This window comes from Podarcis tiliguerta, assembly GCF_965153285.1.
Source record: "Podarcis tiliguerta genome assembly, chromosome: 4".
Taxonomy (NCBI): domain Eukaryota; kingdom Metazoa; phylum Chordata; class Lepidosauria; order Squamata; family Lacertidae; genus Podarcis; species Podarcis tiliguerta.
The window spans coordinates 21,276,339-21,290,284 of NC_139537.1; the positions used below are offsets into that span (position 1 = coordinate 21,276,339).

General features: G+C 45.1%; 1 long non-coding RNA gene across 1 annotated transcript; it reads left to right on the forward strand.

Annotated features, from left to right (window-relative positions):
- Positions 1-6,933: 6,933 nt before the first annotated feature.
- On the forward strand, positions 6,934-13,412 carry LOC310675881. The gene is made up of 3 exons (XR_014510277.1): positions 6,934-7,091; positions 8,461-8,590; positions 13,333-13,412. It is a non-coding gene; the product is annotated as an uncharacterized lncRNA (long non-coding RNA).
- Positions 13,413-13,946: the final 534 nt, after the last annotated feature.

A 13,946-nucleotide genomic window follows, 5' to 3' on the forward strand; every position in this document is an offset into this window, starting at 1 on the left:
CACAAGGGTTTGTGGTATAGAAATGAATAAAAAATAGTAACAGTGGGATTGTAGCAAGTGGGCAAATACCCCCATTTCCCGTTAAAGTGTAGACATAGCCACCCATGCCATTGTGTAATCAATAGTTCATATGATCAATCTCGTATCTCCGCTCCCATCAGAGTGACTAGGTACAACATTCAGCATCAAAATAACACAAGAATAGCCTTGTTGCATCAGAACCAAAGTCCCTGTCTAGGCCAGAATTAGTGTTTCCAGCTGTTCTAATATGACATCAATGCTGTAAGAAGCAAACCCCAAATGGTGACACAATTAATTTCCCACATATCAGCATTCATGCAGCTTCTACCTGAGGGATGTTTCTCCTCAAGCAGCATCAAGCAGATGAAAGTCCACCTTCCCAAAGCAGCTGTCCCCACCACAGTGGAAAATAAAAGTCATGGAGCGAGTTGGGCTGTGTATGCAGCAGACATTCAAAGCACGCTTTGCCCCCAAAGGATCCTGGGAAATGTAGTTTACTCCTCACGGAGTTACATCTCCCTTAACAAACTGCAGTTTCCAGGATGCTCTGAGGTGGGAAATGTGCTTAAATGTCCAGTGTATACAGAGGGAGGGAGGGAAAAAGAAGCGATACCCTGACGATAAGGCTGCAGAACCTCTAGGAAAGCTGACAAGACTGGCGTCAGGAGCTGGCGCTGCCAGGCCTCTGCCAAGCCTAGCACCCCTGCAGGTGTCTCACCGTTGATGTACAGAGCTTCCTGGCCCAGCTGCTCTTGCTGTTCACTTGCCCTCTCCAACCACGCAGTTATTTAATGACAAGCTTGAGCAGATGGAGTGCCATTTGTCCTTGCACAATCACTGGGGGCGCTTGTGTGGACTGGGACCAGAAGAAGAGAGCAAACAAATCAGCTGAGGTGATGGCTGTGAGGAGGCAGGGGCGTAGGAAGAGGGGGGCAGGGGCGGCCGACCCGGTTGCCATCATGGAGGGGGGTGACAAATTATCAAGGAACAATTGTTGCCCTACTAGGGTGGTTCATTAAAAAAAACTTTTTTAAAAAGCCTGCTCCAAAGGTCTTATCTTACTACACTAGGGATTATATAGCTATATATGAAATTTCATGCATGTCAGTTAATATCTTGACCCTGCTCCACTGAATTGAAATTTCAGCCTCCACAACATAGGAAAACGGCCAAGGAAAACAGCTATTTTCGTGGAGGAGGGTCAAGATATTAACTGATATGCATGAAATTTCATATATAGCTATATAATCCCTAGTTTAGACCTCTGGAGCAGGCATTTTTTTTTTAAAAAAAGTTTTTTTATGAACTGCCCTACCCTCCGCTGGGCGTCCTTCCCCCACCTCCAGTCTCCATTGTTGTGTCTTTATCCGTTGTGTGTCCTGGCTGAGGGGGAAACAGAAGATGGATGCCCATCGGTCAGGGATGGTCTAGTTGAGATTCCTGCATTGTTCCGGGGTTTGGCTAGATGACCCTCAGGGTCCCTTCCAACTCTACAATTCTCTGGTGCAGGCTTGTGCAGAGTTTTAGGTACAAGTTGGATGCAAGGGGTGCTTAGGATTGCAGCCCATCTTATGCACCGTCAGCTCGGGAATAAGTCCCACTGATCATGATGAGACTAGATTGCTGCTGTGCAGTCCTGTTTTTTAAATAAATGTTTTCCTTTTCAGATAATACAGAGCATGGTGAAATCACAATAAATAAAACCTCCCCTTTAGTAGTTTCAAGCATTACTACAGGTTCCACATAATATCTGTACTGCATTGTTTACTGTGACAGCACCTGCATTTTGAAACTCCCCACCTATTGCAACAAAGCACATGCCTTTGCTAGACTCTTTTCAGGCACCTGCTAAAAGCATTCTTCTTTAGGCAAGCATACCTAGATGCTTAGGAAGTCGAAGTAATTTTTATCTTAATATTTTAGCTTTTGTGTGTTTTAAAGTAGGATTGTTGATTTTTCTTGATTTTACTGCTGTGGTTTTTTGTTTTGTTTTGTTTTGGTAAACCACTTTGCAGGTTTTTTTAAATAAATTTTATTAAATAAATAAACAATAAATATAAATAAAATGACACAAGCCAAAACACAATCCATCCTGTAGATTTATGAATCTGTCCACAGTCGCCTACTTGTTATCAGAGGCCCAGAATCCACATTCCTTTGTAAGAAAATATGAAATAACGTAAAACCATTTTTGCAGGCAAAAATAAAAATAAAAAATCAATGTGTGTGGGGGGTGGCAATAAATTTTCCTCACTGGGTACCACCTGACCTTCCTATGCCTCTGTGAGGCGGTGCACTCAAGCCCAAGTGCCTACCCCCCTCCGGCAAAACTGGAGCTGACACCATATAGGCGCCAGGGCACTTTGGGGTCCCCCCAATGTTCAGAGGATGGAGGAGGCTACATGCAGACCGGGCGCAGTGCAGCTTCGGTGGCCGGCAGCTCCTCTTTCTTCTGCCACATGGAGGAGGGACAGGGAAGCAGCCCCCAGTCAGTGGCGCAGGACGAGGACGATACTGGAGTCAAGCACGGCATGGCTCTATGGTTGGTGGCTCCTCCTCTTCCTCCTCCTGCTGCTGCTGCCACGAGCCAAGGGTGGCTTTCCCCGTCTTCCCAGGGGGAGGGGGAAGATGGCGGCCGCCAACTGCTAAGCCTGTGCTGCCACTGCATTTGGCTCTGCCCCAGGCTCCTCGCAACGTCACGCATGTGACATCAAAACAACGTGCAGCGTTGTGCTTGTGGTGTCAGAACGTTGTGTCGGGCCTCCACTATCTTTCCCGGAAGTTGGTGCCTCTGGCTGACACTCTAGCTGCGATAGTAACAGAAGAACTGAGCAAAAGCATCAATCTTCTTTATTTGCTGTGCTGGAATTGTTTGTGTTGCTTGCAGAGACATAATGTTTGTGCTGCGTTGATTGCAGACCCATAATGATCTACTACTCTTCCAATAGTGACATAAGGAGAAATTAATCCTGAGCCAGTGTCAGTAAAGCTGGGCATAGTGTAAGAAAGGACAACCAACATGATGAACGGATCCAAGTAACTTTTTGCTGGAACAAAGGCTAAAGTGTTGGGGGGGTTCTAATTTAGGAATAGAAGGCAAATAAGGGCCAAGCCATATGTTAAGTGGCAGAGCTGTGGTTGTATCTCCTGATATATTTATTATCACTTAAAAGCAACCCTAGGGATGTGAGAGCTAATTGGGTCAGAGCAGTAGTGCTGGGGGCTGTCATTGTGCTTCTCTCCAAACCCGCTTTCTGATCTAAATGTCCTCACCTCCAAAGTTTCTGATAGCCCTGCTGGAATAATCAGCATGCTGACAATTGTTTCCCCAGCATCAAAAAAAGGGAGTGGGTTGGATCCAGGTCAGCAGCACCATCCTAGCCATGTCTACTCAGAAACACTGTAAGTACTGTTGAAATCCAGGAGAGCCCAGGTCATTTCGAACGTCTCCTCTCCACAGACGCTGAAGAATACCGCCCTCTTCTTGGCGTCGTTGGTGACCCCTTTGGCTTCTAGGAGGAAGGTGAAACGGGAGGCATATGCTTCCCAGTCTCCTGATGCTGGTTTGAACGGCGAGAAGCTGCTGTCGGTTGCCATCCTGAGTTCCTTGGGTCCCGGAGCTGAAACCTGGATACACAATGCGAGGCAGCGGTGGGGCAGGGGGTGGTGCTGCGGTGCTGTGTGTGGCAGTCAGCTCAGCAGGATCCCATCCTCGTCGCCAGTGAAATATACTCGGAGTCAAGAATGGATTTCATGCTCTTTATTCAGCTCATAGTGGTGAGGAGGAATGGAAGTTCCCCCACAATAGCTGCTTTATATACATTATTTACACAATGGGCTGCATGTGATTGGCTAATTCAGGGATTCTTCTGTAGGCCAATCAGGTTGTGGATTCACTTCTACCTGGAGCTTGATTGGGTGGCTCCTGTGGACCAATCATACTGCTGCATTTTGGATCCTATTGTTCTAGGACCAATCAGAAGGCTGCATTTTGGATCCTATTCAACTCAGTACATAACACCTGTTAAATTCAATGTGGTGAGTGGGATTAGGACTGCAACCTAAATTAGTTTGACTTGGTATGCTTTAAAATCAATAGGACTTAAGCAATGACTGACTTATCCTGTTGATTTACTTGGGACCCAACTTCAGCTAACGTAGTCTGGATCCAGCCTCTTGGCTCGTTGATGCTACATCCACAAACATTTTCTGCTCTTTTCTATGGGCATATACAGTCATCCTCAAACCAGTTATTGGTTCAGATAACTGAGATGGTGGTATCTTGCTGAGGTTTTCATAAGTTTGAGAAATCTGCAACTCTCCAGAAAAGAACTGGGAAGTTAAAGAAATAGCCAACTGTTTGTTCCCATTTCATCACATATCCTCTCCTGAAGACACTGAGCAGTGGCCATTGCGGTTTCCTTGTATGGATCTGCAATGTTACTTGTACTTTGCATCATCAGCACAAATCCGACAGGAGTTTAGAAAGTGACAACAAACCAAATCTGGGAAGGAAAGAATGATAAGAGGCACTTTGGTCTTAAGACAGAACAGAGACGATTCCGAACAGAGAGGCAATGTTTACAGGAACTATTTTAACTTGACCTACTTATATTTTCTCGCTCTAAGAATAGAGCATTCCAGGCTTCTTGCCATGTTCCAGGATTTCCAACAGTTTAAGAGAGCAAAATCCCATGCACTTTCCAAGGTGGAGGGGAACAGTGGTGCTATTTACAGGGATCTGCGAGTAAATCTCCCTTTCTCCTGTTTTGGGTTTCAGATCTTGGCACGGAAAAATAATTAATTAAAAGTGGTATCTGCTCTCTAGAAACAGACTGACAAAAACCCCAGTGTGGGAACTGTACCACTGCATAGGCAAGGCTAATCGTGCTGTTGTTTTCCATCAGCCATTAGACCAGGTGCTGATCCAATGGTAAAGAACCGCACAAGTGACTCCAGACATTCAAAGGCATCATTCACACAAGTAGCATCATAGGATCGCAACTATTAGGTGTCAAGTACCATCTATACATCATTTTCATATAATTTTCCCTCAGGTTATAACAGGATGTAAACTTTATATCATTATTCCACAATCGTTCCCACACCCCTGTCTCAATATTATGACCAATATCCATTGCCAGTACAATTGTGTCTGCCACCATAATGCATTTAAGCATTCCCAGTTTCAGTAAATTAAATCACTATGCTTACAGTTCTCGCAGGTAGAATGGCTATATCGCAATACCCCTTCGCATGTTTGTGCATGAAAGCTGCTGCATCACAGCTTCTCCCTGCACTAAAGGTAAAGGGACCCCTGACCATTAGGTCCAGTCGTGACCGACTCTGGGGTTGCGACGCTCATCTCGCTTTATTGGCCGAGGGAGCCGGCGTACAGCTTCCGGGTCATGTGGCCAGCATGACTAATCCACTTCTGGCAAACCAGAACAGCACATGGAAATGTCGTTTACCTTCCCTCCAGAGCGGTACCTATTTATCTACTTGCACTTTGACGTGTTTTCGAACTACTAGGTTGGCAGGAGCAGGGACCGAGCAACGGGAGCTCACCGCGTCGCAGGGATTCGGACCGCTGACCTTCTGATCAGCAAGTCCTAGGCTCTGTAGTTTAACCCAATAGGAGTATAGCATCTAGATCAAGGGAAGTAATAGTGCCACTGTATTCTGCTCTGGTCAGACCTCACCTGGAGTACTGTGTCCAGTTCTGGGCACCACAGTTCAAGAAGGACACTGACAAACTGGAACATGTCCAGAAGAGGGCAACCAAAATAGTCAAAGGCCTGGAAACGATGCCTTATGAGGAACGGCTAAGGGAGCTGGGCATGTTTAGCCTGGAGAAGAGGAGGTTAAGGGGTGATATGATAGCCATGTTCAAATATATGAAGGGATGTCACATGGAGGAGGGAGAAAGGTTGTTTTCTGCTGCTCCAGAGAAGCGGACACGGAGCAATGGATCCAAACTACAAGAAAGAAGATTCCACCTAAACACTAGGAAGAACTTCCTGACAGTAAGAGCTGTTCGACAGTAGAATTTGCTGCCAAGGAGTGTGGTGGAGTCTCCTTCTTTGGAGGTCTTTAAGCAGAGGCTTGACAACCATATGTCAGGAGTGCTCTGATGGTGTTTCCTGCTTGGCAGGGGGTTGGACTCGATGGCCCTTGTGGTCTCTTCCAACTCTATGATTCTATGATTCTATGATTCTATGATTCTATGATTCTATAACCCACAGCGCCACCTGCGTCCCCCCTCTCCCTGCACTACTTTGGATCATATCAGAAGACTCAGCCAAAGGAGAAAGTCCTGCGCTATGGCGTTTCCCCCACACCAGTGCCAGTCCTTCTGGGATGAGGAGGAGCTTCTGGGTGGGCTTCTTCCACAAGACCTGGGACTTCTTGTCAGTAATTCATTCTCTCATTGCTGGATCATGTGCTCCTTATTTACATTCCATACTGCTGGAGTATGGGAACGGAATCTCAGACAAGAGAACTTCCATTCTTTGTGCTTTTGTTTTCCTGCTCTTTGTTCTGTGCTCTCAGCCAGAGAAGACATGTGTGAGACACTGCTTACACCAGCCATGTTTTGTTGTTTTGATTTGCTGCAGGTTAATAAATGTCATGATGCCACATGCCTACACAGCCTCGCTTCCTGCATATCTCTGCTAAGCGTGCATACAGCTCCACTGGATGTATGCCGCAGTTCTCATGCATACAAGGCATTGTACGTACACTTCTGGCAGTGCACAGGCAAGTGCAGCCACCTGGCAGATGCTCCCAACTTGAAATGGTAACATGAGAAGGAGTCCATGTTTTCCATGGCTGCTTCCCCTGACATACATATCACCGTTAGGCTTATTTTGGTTCTTTGGCTTCAAATGTTCAAGTGTTGTCTTGTGACACTCAGCAGCCTTGTTCTGCCTTTCAACAAGGAGTAAAAAGCAGACTCTGACTCTGCTAAGCATTGTTACATTCATCAACAAGAGCCTGGGGATGCCACCAGCCCATGCCACAGAGGTCAATCGCAGAGGGACAGAAGGGCTACATCACATCCAGGCCAGGTTTGCCTTTGCCATGAGTCTGGTGGCCGTGAGTATGACTTTACAGAGGGCAATCCTCTAGTTCAGGGTGTCCCAAACTTGGGTCTCCACCTGTTTTGGGACTACAATCCCCATCATCCCTGACCACTGGTCCTGCTAGCAAGGGATGATGGGAGTTGTAGTCCAACAACAGCTGGAGACTCAAGTTTGGAAAACCCTATTCTAGTCAAAGCTCTAGTTGGAAGTGTTTTCTATCCAAAGGTCTGTCAGGTTAGACTTGTTTAAACCATAATAAGGGGGAGCTGGGGTCTTGAAGTTGCCCATCAATGCTGAAAACCTGGACATCAGATTGAGTGAGGCACACAGATCACCTACCTGGTCACGCTATTCCTCACTATGGGGAGATGTCCTTGGTTTCTGTTTAAATTACAGCCATTATTTCTAGGAAAATTGTATGCAGATCTCTGTCCTCCTTTACCCTCTTGATGGTGACAGGTTTCCTCTTTTTTGGGGGGGGGGGCAAAGCTACCCTACATAGCTGATAACTGAGTTCTAAGAGAGTTTTAGCAGCTGAATAAAGGTAAAGGGACCCCTGACCATTAGGTCCAGTCGTGACCGACTCTGGGGTTGCGGTGCTCATCTCGCTTTATTGGCCGAGGGAGCCGGCGTACAGCTTCCGGGTCATGTGGCCAGCCTGACTAAGCCGCTTCTGGTGAACCAGAGCAGCACACGGAAACACCTTTTACCTTCCCGCCGGAGCAGTACCTATTTATCTACTTGCACTTTGACGTGCTTTCAAAATGCTAGGTTGGCAGGAGCTGGGACTGAGCAACGGGAGCTCACCCTGTCGCAGGGATTCGAACCGCCGACCTTCTGATCGGCAAGTCCTAGGCTCTGTGGTTTAACCCACAGCGCCACCTGCGTCCCCCTAGCAGCTGAATAAGATGGGCCAATTCCCAGACTGTTGTAACGTGGAACTGGGGGGGGGGGGTAACATTTTTCAGGCTGAGGGTCACATTGACCCATAGGCAACTGTCTGGGTCGCGTGTGTGTGTCAGATTGGCTGAAGTGTAAAAATTGGTGTCACCATTTTAAAAAATAGATAAATAAAGAATACCTCTGTGTGTGTGTGTGTGTGTGTGTGTGTGTGTGTGTCTGTACACACACATCTATTGGGGGACCAGAAGTAGCCAGCAGACCACAAGGCAGCCATCCCTGCCATAACTTGTCAGATAATCGGGCAAACATTAATTTGTCATGTTTTCTCTATAGCCTCTCCCTATCCCCACCCAGAGCATGCAAATTCCCAAGCCAAAAAATTTAGGCTGTACCTTTAAGACTTGCTAGCCTTAGTTTATTGTAAATCTTTAGGGCTCCTTGTTGTTTTCAGAGCTGCATGGTGGGAATAAGTTTGGCAGATGCAATGCCTTCTATCTGAGCAATAAATAGCACCCATGAGAAGAGAATAACCCACAGAGATTTCCGCAACCATAAAGCAAGAAGATGCCTTTTTAGGCTGAGTTCTGGGAGAAGCTTTCAATATGCCTGAGTTAGAAGTGTAAATTCAGGAGGTAACGCTTTTGCCATCACTTACTTCTGTGACAGGGAAAGCTTCAGCTCCACAGTTTCTGCATGTCGTGGTTCTCTGAAGCCCCTGAGAACTCACTAGCACAGTCAATCCAGGAGGCTGCAGCTCAACCGACCATCAGCTGAATCAAAGTCTGCTTTCTCATGTCAGTGCATAACTAGGAGCATATTTGAGGTACTTCTTAAACCCATAAGCTCACAGGTCAGAGGTACACACACACACACACACACACACACACACACACACACACACTGTATTAAGAGCGGAGGAACAGTCCCGGAGAAAAGAAATTGGCAATCATACTACCACAACTACTACTAATTTATTTCTTATACCCCACCCAACTGACTGGGTTTCCCCAGCCACTCTGAGCAGCTTCATAACATACAGTACAGTGGTACCTCGGGTTAAGTACTTAATTCGTTCCAGAGGTCCGTACTTAACCTGAAACTGTTCTTAACTTGAAGCACCACTTTAGCTAATGGGGCCTCCCGCTGCCGCCACGCCGCTGAACCATGATTTCTGTTCTCATCCTGAAGCAAAGTTCTTAACCTGAAGCACTATTTCTGGGTTAGCGGAGTCTGTAACCTGAAGCGTATGTAACCTGAAGTGTATGTAACCCGAGGTACCACTGAACTTCTAAAACTTGTTTTCACACCTGCAGGGTGTTTTTCTTTTAGCCATTTACAAAAGTTGACTCTCAAATCTGATATTTAAGCTAATGACATGTAGTACACTGAGAGACTTGCACCGCAAACCCATCTATTTCCCAGCCTGAGCAAGAAAGCAACTATGCAAGTGGTTTGGTTTAGCCTGGAGTCCACAGATTAGGCAAAATTTAACTAGACTCTCATGCAGCACCTGCTGGATAGGATTAAATAAAGTCCGGGAGCTTAAGATGATCTGCTTGATCTCCACAGATGATTCTGCCAGTATTGACTTGATGTTAATAAAGCGATTAACTCGGAGCAATAAACCCCAGCCATGTGCAATCAAAACATGTCTTCTGTCTTTATACTCCAGTTACAGCAGTCATTCTTTGAGGCATCAAAGCAGGAAAGATTGCCCTTCAAAGCCATTTTAAAAGAAGAACAAAGTAAACTGGTTGCAATTTTCATTGGTGTGCAGCTCGTCTACAGTTCGTTGTCCTATAACTTGGAGACTTTGTAGCTTTTGTCACTTAGAGTAAAGACGTTCCAACTTAGTTTTGACAATGGAGACCCCAGAAGGTCAAATGCCTTCTAAATAATGAAGTTTCTTGAGTAGAATTTCGACTACTGTTGAGCTATGTGGATCCCAGCCTTTGCTGAGATTCTTCATTCTGCAGGAAGGTCAGAGGGTGGAACTGGCCTCATTGCTCCCCCTTCCAAAGAGACTGAAGTCAAAGTGGAAAGGGGAGACTTCCTCCCTCCTCCCACTTGGCTTCCCACCATCCAATGTCCTCCTCCTTCTGCTGGGTCAAGAGCTGCCAAGACAAGCCTCATTCTCACAGGGCTTGGGAGCTCTTGACTCAGGCATTTGAAACTTACCTCAGCACCCATCCTTCACTGCACCTGAGGGCAACAGGGTAGCATATGGGGTGCTGGGTTGGTCATGTGGCACATGCAGCTCTGTCCTCCAGCACCTCGCTGCCCATCCATGCCCACCAGCATCTGCTTCCTCAGGTGACCACCACTACCTACCTAATGGTAGGGCCGTCCATGCCTCCTTAACAATGTGAGATGGGAGGGTGCTGCTGCTGGGGGGTGTGGGAATTGCCCAATATCAAGCTTCAATCCTAAACTAACTTTTGGAGGTTTGCAGAAGGAAAACTTGAGTAGGCATCAAGTAAAATTATGGTATAGCCCAGGGGTCAGCAAACTTTTTCAGAAGGGGGCCATTCCACTGCCCCTCAGACCTTGTGGGGGGCCGGACTATATTTTTTTGGGGGGAATGAACGAATTCCTATGCCCCACAAATAACCCAGAGATGCATTTTAAATAAAAAGACACATTCTACTCATGTAAAAAATACGCTGATTCCCAGACCGCAGGCCGGATTTAGAAGGCAATTGGGCCAGATCTGGCCCCCGGGCCTTAGTTTGCCTTCCCATGGTGTAGCTCATGACATTTCAAGAATTATTGACAGCAGTTGTTTGGGAAGTGAAATGTTGTGGGCGATCTTTGATAAGTAAAAGCTGTCCCCAGAACCAGTCTATATGAAGAAAACATCCTGGGATTTCTTGTTAAGTCTTACGCTGCGTTGAAAAGGATGCCCTTAAGCAGGGTCGTAAATAATTGAAGCCCAGCACAGTTAAATATTCATGCGGTTTGTTTATAGTTTCTGGTTTGTTTATCGTCTTCCAAAGCTCTTGACTGCAGATAATGGCTGCTCTTGGTTCATATGTAAGCAACGCAGCAAAGATTTGGAGAGAGGAAGGGTAGGTCTAAAATTATAAGTTTCCCAAACATTTGGAAGCCCATCTTGCAACACTTGTTTAGGGGAGCCTACTCCCAGGTAGCTGTGTCCAGTGGGCTTGCAACGTATGCAGGGGCTACGATCCGGGGAGGTCTGTGTACAAAGGCCCTCTGGCTTTCCATTCATTTATACATTATCCCTCTGGCTTTCCATTCATTTATACATTATCCCACCATCCTACCAAAAACTGCCACCGTGTAAGTAAATCACTCATAAGTTGCAGGCCTACTTTACAGGACTGCAGCCTTAGCAACGAAAGATCAAAACCTACAGCATCAGCTCACAAAGACTTGGAACTCATTCGACATTTTGCTTTTAAACCTTAAACTAGTCATTTTTACTTCTTTGCTTCACTGGAATTTAACATGCTATATATTCTCAGAACTTGACACAGCTGCTCATGACTCGCTAATGTCCATATCCTCTTTGTCAGGTCTTCCTGATTTAGAAATAATGTTCACATAGCTTCAGGAAGCCCCTTTAAGACAGAGGGAATCTGCCAGGGTCTAGAGATTCTCTGTGCTGAAAGTACTGTCATAGTGTAGCCCTGTCCACTGTCAACAGAATACAGCTGCACAGCAGTGTTGACAGTTCAGCTTTCTTTGCAGTGGGCTTGTGTACGTAGCTATATTTTTAGCAGAGCTGCGAGAGTAATTTGATAAATTTTAAAAGGTGCCCTTGGTTAATCGGGCAGAAGACTCTATCTATATTTTTAATTGTTTGTAACACAGCAGCTTTCTCAAACATGCACACACAGACAAGGCAGGCAGCACCATCTTGGAGCACTGCTAAACTAGAAGCATAGAGTTGAAATACTACACTTTGTTCACTCATTTTTGTCACAGGGCATGCACGCCAAGGCATAACAAAGCCAATGTCTTGTTGAATTTTACAGATACTTCTTTCATCTTTTCTCAGACAGCAAAAAAGGTGGCTTTATTTGAAAGAATGGTGCAATCTCTACAGGTGTAGAACATTCTCAATGCTCCTCTCCCATCTTCCTAGGAAGTGTGGTTTTTAACATGCACAGTGGTGTCTCAAGCCAGTAAAGTAAGCCTATCATTACCGTACGCAGCTTCACTATAAGCTTTTGGTAGGTGCCCCTTTATCACCCCATTTATTTTTAAATCACTATTTTGTTTAGTGAGAAAAACTTTTCTGGCTTTTTTACATTACACCATTACACTACATTTACACACACACACAAAGACACACACTGCTTTTATCTGGGGGGAACGCAGGGGTACATATACCCCTAAACATTTTGTGAAGCTAAGTTTGGCCTCATTGAGGGGCAGTATTTCAATATGAGTAGGAAAATGAGAGTACCCCTAAACGTTTCTTTAGGGGGAAAAACACTGTATGTATATCGCATTAGTGCTTAGATGAAAAGGTGTAATCGCACTAATACTGATTATATTAAAAAGAAAAGCCTTGCCACCTTTTCAGTCACTGCCATTTCCAGCAACATGGTTGTTTTAATAATTAAGCACTTCAAATCTACACTTGTGATACTTTTTTTTTTCATAGGCATAATTACACTCAAATAAATAGGTACTTCAACCCTACTTAAAAGATAAATATATACAGTAATTTTAAAAATAACTTGGGGGGGAGAAGATTTTTTTTTAAATGACCTCTCAGGTGAATTGGGCCTTTTGCTCTCAAATCTACAAGAGCCATGTGACGCTCACTGGCGTGGAATAATATAGGGAGATGAACGCATGTGCCAAGTCAACAGGCAGGGAGTAGGAGGCGGGGGGGGGGGAAGGATGAGAAAAATAGTGGTGGGGTAGATGAGCTGTGGGGTTACATAGGAGGAGGAGAGGGGAAAGGCGGAGAGAGTGAGCCACCTCAGGTGGTGGCAACCTTGTAAGATTCACTTTGGTGACTCAGACTTGTGCCCATTTCCAAACGTGACCATCCAAAATTGTTGGGAAACTTGCAAAGAGAGACCCAGTAGTGACCCTTTGGTGTTTGTTCCTAGCACCTGTTACTTTTTTATATAAAAAAAGGCATTTCAGCCACACTGGAAATGATTGAATAAAATGACTGATATTCTGATAATATTGTAGAATGCCTAGTTTAGATTCTTAGTATTTTTAAAAACAAAACATACATGCATTTCTTACTGATTGTAGATCAGCAATGTAGGGTTAACCATAATAACTTTGTCAAGTGCTTTGAATTGATTGTGTTTGTATATTTGCCAGGCAGAAGAGAACATTGCGAACTCTGCCGCACGCCTGATGAGAATGGACGCGTTTGTCCTGAACTTCATGCCACGTAGAACTAACATGTGTAATATGAGTAAAGGTCAGCATTAAAATAGCCATTAACTTGTTTCCTTCTTCAAATTCCAGGAGCAATGCAATCACAGAGAGATGCAATCTTTTAAATCCATTTCAGCCACATACGAGAAATTCATATTTTAATATGTGCAGCTTTGCGTTAGAGCGAGACAAGGAACCCTGTTTAATAAACCCATCTCTGAGCTGGAAAACATAAATCGGATTAATCTAAAAGGCTTGCCAAGAAACTGCCAAGGACCCCCATCCCTCAGGGCCTATCGGGTTTATCAGCATTCACTTATTTTGATGGCCTTTTATTTACACATGATATAAATCTAAGAGAGGCCGCAGATACTTTGAAGGATAAGATTTGAATTTTAAATCATCTCCTACTGGAGGCAGGAGAGATGGGGAAGAGTAGATGCTAGCTCTTTTGAAGTGCAGAGAAGTGCATAGCAGAAGACACAATTATTTTGGTTTAGGATGATGCTGATTACTAGGGAATGTTACTTCCAAGGAAGCTGAATGTTGGAAGATTCG